This window comes from Poeciliopsis prolifica, unplaced genomic scaffold (assembly GCF_027474105.1).
Source record: "Poeciliopsis prolifica strain line A6 unplaced genomic scaffold, Auburn_PproV2 SCAFFOLD032, whole genome shotgun sequence".
Classification (NCBI taxonomy): Eukaryota; Metazoa; Chordata; class Actinopteri; order Cyprinodontiformes; family Poeciliidae; genus Poeciliopsis; species Poeciliopsis prolifica.
In genome coordinates, this window is record NW_026562407.1 from 6,404,543 (window position 1) to 6,413,112 (window position 8,570).

Here is an 8,570-nt window from a genome sequence, read left to right on the forward strand (position 1 = left end):
GCCCACCAGCTCTCGGTATATTTATGTCTTTTTCAGTCAAAAAAGTAAAAAAAACAAAAGACAAAACAAATAATTATAATTATAATAAAATAAATAAATAAATCACAGTTTATTATCAAAATATGCTGTCTTTTTGAAACGTGGAATGTGATTTTTTAAAAAAAGGTAAACCCTTTCCTTTGGAGAAACCAGGAATGGAATGGCATTAATAGAGCTATGTTTCCCAAATCCATAGTCCACAAAAATGGCAGCGCAAGAGAAATGTAGACCGACCAAACTGGCTGCAGAAAGAAAACTCTCGTAAATCAATTAAGTGCAAAACTGTGAAAAGTTAATTTTTATATAATTTAATCTCCATAATGAGTTCTACAGGCTCAGATTTTTGAGAACACAAGTTCACAACACCCAAGATAAGACATTTCTCAATGAGATACACACATTCAGTAATGTTACATAATACTGCTGATATCAAAGCCCATCACTTTTAAATGTTATTCTTGCATATCTTCTATTACTTCTCTCAATGTCCCAATGTATCATACATTGGGGTTACTATATCTACTGGGTTTGGATTCCAACCAGAAGACCCTAATTTGTCCACTGCTTTAACATTATCATTTGCTACATTAAGTTTAGAGACTTAAACTTTAAGTCTCTAATACTAGTTTTTAAGATTAAACTTAGTTGTGAAAATGTCAGTCATTACAAAGACAAAATATGCACTCTCTTCTTTTCATAGTTTTGCATATTAGAGTATTTAAATTAATCGAGTTTCAATGGAGTCATTTACTGTTAAACATTTTAGGCTCAGGAGGTCTGGGCTTTAACTGGGTCATTACCACACCTAGAGCAAACTAAAGGACCATGCTTGCACCAGCATGTTTGACTGTGAGTGTAAAGTTATTAGACCATGAAGATGGATTTTGCTCACAGAGCACTCGAAGCTTGGTCTCCGATTTTCAGTTGATCCTATTAGTTTGCCTGTGGGTTTGTGGTTGAAGTTCCGACAAGAGGCTTACCTTGATACGCAGGATACAGAAGAACTCTTTACAAACTGCAAGCAAACTTTGGTCCTCCATCTGAAACAATGTCTTCAGACAGGATAGATTTTCTCAAGCCAGAATCCCTCCTAGCTCCTTGGAAAAATTTTGTGACGTGGTAGTGGGATGTCCTAGAGAATCGATCTGCAATCATGAGAATGACAGCGTGGACATTGGGCAAATCTATTACAAAATTTATAAATTTATGGGACCGAGGACAGTGAGCAATAGAGTGCAGAAGGTGGTCCATGGGATGGTTTAACCTGACAGCAAACCTGTCAAGTTCTGAAGTATTATGTGACATCTTGAAGCAAAGTTCCCTACCAGAAACAACTTCTGACCACTAATAGGGTCCTAGTAATTCTAGGATGACACACTCATAACAAAACAAGAGAACCTCAGGATTTGCTGATGGGTCTCCCGCATTTTCTGCTCCAGTTCAGATTTGTTTAACCATATAGCTACCAAATATAGTTAACTATATGGTTAACCATGCTATATGGTTCCCATACAGCATTGGGAACCATATCCTATATTATAGTCAAAATAATACTTCACACTGACCTTCCACCTGCCTGACCTCCTATCTCTCCTCCATAGTTTCATGGAAAGTGCATAAGGGTTGGTGTTCTTACTCCCAGGTCAGTAAGACAGTGAGAAATTGAAACAATTGAAGAATAAGACTCACCTGGGGTTGAGTCTCTTTGCTCCCTTGAGATACTGCAAATTTTTATGGTCTGACCAAATCATAAAGGGTTCCTTAGTTCCCTCCACTCAATGCCTCCACTTATCTAGTGCCAGTTTAACTGCCAACATTGCATGATCACCGACATCATAGTAATTTTCTGCAGAAAATAAGCTCCTGTTAAATAAAGCACATGGGTGAGTCTTACCATCCGTGCATCTCTGACCGAGTGTGGCTCCCTGTGGTTTTTCTTCAGGTACTCCAGTTTCCACATGGCACTCCCGTTTCAAAGATTGTGGTGACATGTGTCAGCTCCCTTTCATTGTTCATATTGTGTTAATCTGCTTCATTAAATACAAGAAAGTGAAGTTTGAGATTGGAAGAAGATAAACCGTGAACAACTTCAAGACTTTTGAATTTTTTTTGTTTCAAGGCACTCTTTATTTCAGAGCTGCCACAAGATGGAGACAGACAAAATTAAGTTGGAAAGTTTTCTCTTTGAAATTTTCTGTCACTGAAAGCACATAGAGGAGATGACTTCAGGAACAAGTCAGAAGCAAATAATGATTCAGTTATGCATCTATTCAAAAGTTATTAATTTGAATATTTTACTCTATAGAAAATGGAAAACAAATTCCTTTTTGATTAATATAATCAGTTGCAAAGGTTTATCTTAAAAATAGGCTTACATGTTGGTATAATGTAACCCAGATTTAAAAACACAAGTGGAAGTTAATGATGTTAATTTTAGTTTTTTTTTTTTTATTGTTGTTTGTTTCACAAGATTGGAAAGTATAAATAGATTTTGTGTTTTATTTTGCTTAGAAAGATATATCCAAACGTGCTATAAACATCGTTAAAAACTGTGAAATAGGCCTTTAATGATTGTTAATGGTTGCCATTGGATTGGGCAACCAATGGCTGGCGTGGTTTGACATTGCATCAGCCAATGGGGTTGATTGCCCCTTTTCACTACTGTGCTCTGATTCTACTCAGAACGCCTCAGAAGAAGTTGAGAACTAACAGCTGACCATTGTTTTCGTTAAGAGCCTAAGAGAGATTATAAAATCTGGACAAACGTTTCTTTGAGAGCAGCTGAGACTGGAAAAAAAAAAACAATCCCCGTTAGAGTCAGACACCGTCAGAGCGTTGGTCAGTTTTTTATTTTATTTTAATTACGGTGCACTTTTGGCCTCAGTGCCCTGAGACTTCAAGACCCACTTCTGGATTTGGATGGCGAGCCCCAGCCCAGAGAACCCAGTGAGATTGTAGATAGTGACCCGACTGGTCACTATCCTTGAAATACTGAGAGGATCAACTGAGACATTGGAACAGACTGGACAAAAAACTAAATCAACTAAAACCTTGAAAGGACTGTTATTTAAATTATTTTCTGTTTTAAACAAAAACACGTGCTATTTTGTTATAATTGTATATGTGGATCCACAATTGTTTTATTATTAAATTTTACTCTTCCTTGTTAACACTTTGTGCACTCCTGTGTTGTCATTCGCTCTTTAGAATTTAGTCTTTTGATCCGGCCCAACTTCTTTTTAAATATACTTTTATAGCATTGGTGCTAGTCAGAGAACTAAATTAAATTGCCTGCCTTTTGCTATTATTAAGTGTTTTTAAAGTAACTTGTGGGTTACAATAAACAACTAAAGTCCTTTAATTTCTTAAAATGAAGTGGCTCCTTTGCAAGAATGTCCACCCATTTTGATCACTGTAAAATGCTACATAAAAACTTTAAATATTCATCAACGTTGGATGAAATAATTTTTTGTTCCTTAATTAATAAGTGATCAGACCGGACTGCTTGGTCAGTGCTTGGAGCTCAGGAGTTGGGATTGCTATTTATGAACCCCCCTTTAGGTGCTAAGACCTCAGCTATGATGCCAACATTCTGATGTGGGCAACAACACAACCGGATGCCACAAACTGAACAAGAGAGCTGAGATGCAGTGCAGGTAAAACCACATACCTCCCAGCTGCCACAAGGTGGAGACAAAGTACATCAAATATCTTGGCTAGTTCTACTTACCAACGTCAGTAGCAGCGTCACAAGTTTATTTTGCCAATTCAAGGTATTCAAATTGAAATTTGGAAATTGTTTTAAGAATAACATATCTCTGGTATACATGTTATTGTTTATTATCAGTGGTTATATCTGTTATAGGTAATAAAAGCTTGTTCACGTTTGAAAGACTCATTCAAACCAGCTCAGAGTGAGGCCAAGATCAGATCTGTGATGGGCCTATCTGCAGGCAGATGGCAAAAGGCAGAAAGGCCCATCTGCCTTTTGCTATCTGCAAAAGGCCTGCAGATAGACACCAGTCTACTTGTGACTCCATAAGTAAATATAGACAGTGTATGGATAGAAGATCAGATGTCATCAAGATTTTGTAAAAAAAAAAAAAGAAAAATCCAAAGATTTGGTAGATATTCAGAATTTGAAAACCATTCATAGCATCTCAAAACTATAAATCTAAAATTAAATTTATAGGAAAGTCAGACATTTCTGGATCAGATAACTCTATAGTGGAGGGCTTGGATTTGGAACAGGTCTTCAGTTAAGGCACTCACACAACACCATCTGTAAAACACTAGGAGGCAGAGTGATGCCACAAACAAATCAAACCTACCAACAAAACCATGAGACCAACTAGAAGATAATAAGACATAAAATGTTCTGCAAAGGCCAAATTAAGTTATATATTTAACAAAAGTCGATTTAGCAAACAGGGATTTCTTTTCAGTTAGTTAACCAAAAAAAAGTCAGTTGCAGCTTCCAAGAGTGATGCTTATTGTTTCCATTTTCCATTGCTAACAAATTAACCTACATTGAACTCCTGTTAAAAGTTCATTGACCTTATGCAGTGATGAGTTGGTTTTATGTAAGAAAGAAAGTAACACACCTAACTTACACAAGTAAAGAGTCGATCAATAAAAGTTTGTGAACGAGAAGTTCATTTTTACTGGACACCAAAATTGTAAGAATTTTAAGTTAAACATACAGAATCAAAGATGTGTCAAACTTAAAATATATCACCAAATAGTTTAAATCCAAATAATTTCAAAACCAAAGTTGCACTGCTTTGTCCAGTTCAGTTCTGTTTAGCGTGCAATCAAGTCAAATTTAATTGATTATATTATGTCTGTTGGTAAAATAAACTCTCTGTACAGCACAAGAAATTACCATTAAATCTTTTGACTTACTAAATTTGTGTAATAACATTTTACAAGTGCTCCATTTTATACAAAAAGGGGAAAAAAAAACAATTTAAGGCCGAACAAATGTATTAAAATGAATTTTATTAACGTAAATAATTCACACGAGTTATTGTCATGCCAAAACTCGTTCAGTGGATTCCAATAATTCTGATTGTATTTCACAGAAACGCCACGATAAACAGACCCACTTACACAGATACTGATCAAAATCTGTTATTACAAGTTCTCGTAACATAAAGAATTTTATAGTTGTTTTATTTTTATTTCAATTAAAAAGAAAGAATAAAATTCAATAATTTATAAACAGATTTTTTTTCAATCCAATTTATGCAACAATTTTTTGCAGTTTATGTAGAATCTACGGCAGTTTATTCGTTTGTTTATAAATCATGAATTAATTCTGAATAAATAGCCTATTTACGTATTGTGCTCTGATCCTTTTCCTGCCAGACAAACCGGGTGTTCACATGACTGTCTATTATTAACAACTGAGAAATAAACAAGGTGCAAACTCACTGTGCTGGTTTCCTGACTGTATGAATCATCCTGTGTGACAGTCAGGTTCTAGTAATACCGAAAGCCCGCAGTGCATTATCAGACAGCTGTCAATGTAAAAATGCCTAAGCTATAAAAATAGCATCTATTCAAAGTCTGTCTTGCTGAGCGACTCCTACTGGCTTGGTGGATGCATCCATCCCCAGGAAACAATTACAAAGACTTCAGGGCAGTGCTATAGTTGTGTCTGCACGCACATTACCTTTGCAAAAGTATTCATACCTGTTTTACTTCTTGTTTTGGGACTTCATGTAACACCCTCGCATAAACTTTGAAACAAAAAGTCAGGGTGGGAATAAAATACAGATTTTCAGAAACTTTTCCAGCTCCGACTCTGAATAGCATAGTGATTTTTTTTTTTACTGCTTTTGAAAATAATAAAGCTCAGTCCAACTGGATAGAGAGTATGTGAACCTAAATGTTCAAGTCAACAGCTTCTGAATTAGACTTAGATCTGAATCTGAATGTACTTTGATCTAAACTTTTCCACATAACTCGAGCTGTGTGTCATGTCTTATTGAGGTTCAATATTCCCCTGAAAAGTAAACCTCCACCTCCTTTTCAAATTTTTTACAGCCTTTTTCTGACTTTCTTCCAGGAAGGCCCTGGCATGTTTATGCCTCCATCCATCATCCCACCTCAATGAGATCAATATTTGTGATTAAACTGGATCCATGTATTTTCATCTCTTGGTTTACAACCACATTTAGGTGGATTTATTGTTTTGTTTTGGGACATTTCCACGATACAGGCTCCAGTTGTGCTTCAGCTACTTTTCTTTTCACAGATGACCTGGCATTTTCCTTAAGCATCCTGTGATAGATGGTGGAATTAAGGGGGCATCGATTATAATTTACTGTAAAGGCCAGAATGCAGCAAGACATCCTCAAAACATGCCATTTGCATTTCCATGTTTCCACAGCTGTTTTGAACATCCTGACCTCGTAGGCTATTCAAGACAAGGAAGTTCAGATTTGGACAAATTGTAAACGGTCTTTGATTCAAAATTTTATTCTTTATTTATATTACATACAATTATCTGTGTTGTTGAAATTAATCTTAAATATCTCTGTGTTCAAATATGCTTAAAAAACTGAAGGTTACCTAATTTTTTAACATGTCAGTACAAGTTAGTGGGGTGTAGCATGACAAAATGAGAAAAAAGTCAGGGACAAAAATACTTTTACAACAAACTGCACATGCTCCTTCATTATTACTACAGTGTTTCTAAAATCAGATAATGACATCACAGCAAATTTGTTAAAGGTATCAGTTGCTGTCAGTCCGTAAGCATGTGAAGATTTTTTTCTCACGTGTTTATTCTCAGAATAAAAAAAAATGTGAAAAGATCATGTCTAAATTAAGTAACAGTTTTTCAAAAGGTATGAAAGAAAACAAAGTTTGTTTGTCTTCTTTTTCAAAGGAGGTTGAGCATCATATCTACTTAATCTAAAAACAACAAAGGCTGAAGAGATTAAATGTTGATTACAAAGCTGAAATAGCTGAGAAAGGTCACCCTTTTCACTGATAGCTCAGCTCGGCGATAGACTAGTACTTGAAATATTTTCTGGTTCAAAAGTAATTCAATCTTTTGTGCTTTAAATCTGAATAAAAAGAAATTGCACTCCAGCCTTTTTTTTATCTTCTGAGGTGATCGTCTACAATTCCCTTCTATTCCTCCTATTAATAAAAAGTACAATATATCCACTTGAAAATAGCCACAGCGTGAAGACTTGATTTGATAAATTCTGATGTTATCTCTGGATCTTTCACGTCACAAATCCCGAATTAGACAGTGTGACAGCATTCTCTGTGTCATGTGCTCTGACACTCAGTTTCTGTTTTAGCTTTGTTGGCTATCAGTCCTTCCGCATGTTAATCCCAGATGAATCTTCACTTGTGATAATTGCTGTTTCTTTAATTTTTTTTTTATTTCAGATGGAAAATTCTAACCATCAACTCATCTACAGACTCAGTTATTGTTTGGGCTTTTTATATTCGGAAGTACAGTAAACTATGCATTTTGGGCATTAATAAAAGGGATATTCAAAAAAGCTTAAAAATTAACTTGCCCTTACAAACCTTCTTAGTAACACACACACATACACACACAACAACACAAATGCCATAACTTTTTCAGGAACTACACATCACAAAAGCTATCATGGGGGAACATCTGCTGCTTGATTGATGTTCTTGCTGGCCTTGTGCACAAAGTTGTGACTGACAGCTTTCCTTTGTGTTTTATTTTGTGAGGGTTTTCTCATGTGACAAGGACCCAACAGCTCTGGTGGTAACTCTTCTTGAGTCACACCCATAAACTGCTGGACGCCTGTCTTGTCCCTCCCACATGTTCATCCACGCACCGACTGCATGATGGATGTTTCTGACGCCTGCTTCCCTCGGGGTTGTCATGTCTTAGGTGTACAGTATTCCAGGTATTTCAGAACGCACTTGTCCAAAAAAATTCAGCACGACTGGATTGCAAAACACACAAGCAGAAGACTCGTACCGTTCTTATTTGATCCGTCTTGTTCACCCATCGGATAAAAGAAAGATCAAGTGCTAAACAGCTGATGCTGTTTTCACTGAGATCATAAACACGGTTCCAGTACTTTAAGAGAAGTTGCAACAGTCAGTGGCATATAAAGGCAACATGTATAGTTGTTTGAGATGGAGGAAATTTGGCTTTATTCCAGCCGGGAATACCTATAAATACCTATAAATATTAATCTTAGGCCAAATATTCCAAATTTGAACTTGTCAAATCGTCTTATCCTGTTCCTTTGCAGATAAATTCACTGTTATGTCACTTCGTGGGTTCTAGCTAAATTTGACAGTGAGCTACTTTCTGTTAGAAGGGAATGACACTATGGCGCCTTTCACCATGCGTCACTCATAATTGGAAAAATGCCACAGGAAATTAAAAAAAAAACCTTTCTGTTGTCAGGCAGCCATAACTTTGCACCTCATGACGTTTTCTAATCCGATTTTAATTATGAAAGCAAAACAAGCATTCAGATTTCCAATAAAGGCAACTTTCAAAACTTAAGTTG